We start from the raw sequence: 2009 nt of genomic DNA on the forward strand, positions 1-2009 counted from the left end.
AAAAATCATGATATATTGTGATCATAGCTGAACTAGTTCATTGTTTTGTGGTAGAAATAGTTTGCCGAATAAATTGGTAGAATAAAATTGTAGGACATATGCTTATCCTGCTTAAGAAAATGTAACTATTTTAAAGAACTTTTAGCAATACTATTGCATACACTTTACATACTAGTTACAATGCTTACTTATAAAACAGGTCTTCTCTGCTGGCTATTAGATTGCTTTAGAAACTCAAGAAAATAAATTGGATTTTTTTTTCATAAATGATCTTTAATTCAGACACTGAACTGATTCATGCTTACCTTTACCTCCATCGTTATGAGGTTTAAGTATTTATATGAAGTTATAAATAGAGATGACTTCAGAATATTTAAATTTGTTGGGAATGACAGGGTCTTTATTTTTTAAAAATAGGTACATGAACTTCCTCAAACACCAATAACTAAAATTGGCAAAGTTGATATTTTTGAAAAAATAAAAAGAATGTGTGTTTTTCACTATTGCCAGTATTTTTTTTTTTTTTTTTTTTTTTTTTGGTTGTTCAAGGCATTGGCAGTAGGAAAATAATCTATTATTATATGTTCATCCTAAAAAAAAAAATCCCATAAGAAATTAAAAATCAGAAAGGCAAAGAAATGAATGTTAAGTTGAAATACTACAGGACAAAACTAAGTGAACTTTATTTGGTAGAGGAGAGAGGGTGGTGGTTGGGGCTTTGCACCCTGGGAGCTGAGTTCTCCTGAACGGACAGGATTTTCCCTGCTCACAGAAATTGAGTCTATCCTGATAATGCCTTTGCCTTAGGAAACAGGGTAGACCATGCTATCATGGCCCTGGGTAGGCTATGATGAATTGCAACATAAGATTTATTTCTCAGCTCTGACAATTGATATTCCTTTTCAAAAGAACATTAGTTTGGCAAATATTAAATGGGTTGTAGTTTTATGTGTTTTGTTATGTTTCCATTGTTGCACTTGCCTGAGGTCTCTGAAGTCTACTGCTTTGCTGTAATGAACCATACAAGGACCATATAAGCAGTCATAGCATGGACCCAATGGTTCCAACAACCTCCGAAACTGTGTATGGAGAGACTTGGAGCTCTTTATGGTCTCGTAGCATCATCTACTCACTCTCACTCAGTTTCAAGGTTTTCACAAAGGCCTAAGGGTAAAGCAAAGGTTCTAGGCAATAGAACTGCAGAATTTGACATGCAAATAAATAAATAAATAAATAAAAAGGTAGGTAGAAGGGAGAGGAAAGTAGCCCCACCTCCTGGTTGGTTTTGAAACACCAGAGGGTGCAGAACAATTACTTGAAGCTGTTAAAATAGCAAAAGTTTTTTTTTTTTTTTTTTTTTTCTATCCCCAGAGATTCTGATTCACTACATCTGGGATTGGGCTCAGGAATCTACATTTTAAATAGTTAATTCTGAATTCCATGAATTAGACTTTGTAAAATACTTCTGTTAAGGGATACAATGGGCAAAGTTTTAGTCAACTCTACCCTCTTCATATACTTTACATTCATTTGAATCAGGTGTTGATTTTTATTAAAAAGGAAGAAAAAAAAAAAAAAGAAAAAAAAAAAACCCCAACCAACCAAACAAAAACCCTCACAGAAGTATTTAGAAAAACATACTATGATAGAAGAGACAAGTAAAAATGGCCATTAGAAGGAAAGGAGACTTCTTGGTTTTCACATTCGCTAAAAAAAGTAGAAAGTTGAAGCTAGAGGTTCATGTCAGAGTATTAAACAATTCAGAAAGTGTACATTATTCAAAATTAGACATAACGAGGTGAAAATGATAGTTCTTAGCATTTCATGATCTGAAATTGTGAATCGTTGCCATATGAACAAAAGGATGAAGCATAGTTCTGAGGGAAGAAGCCCAGCCCCACCCAGGACCAGCGTCCAGCCAGGGAATAGGCACCAGTGCTCCAGGCCGCCGGGTTTCAAGTGCATAAGATTCGATTACATGAGAGGGATCTTTTACTGCCAGAGTGAAG

Source organism: Sciurus carolinensis, chromosome 4 (assembly GCF_902686445.1).
Source record: "Sciurus carolinensis chromosome 4, mSciCar1.2, whole genome shotgun sequence".
Taxonomy (NCBI): domain Eukaryota; kingdom Metazoa; phylum Chordata; class Mammalia; order Rodentia; family Sciuridae; genus Sciurus; species Sciurus carolinensis.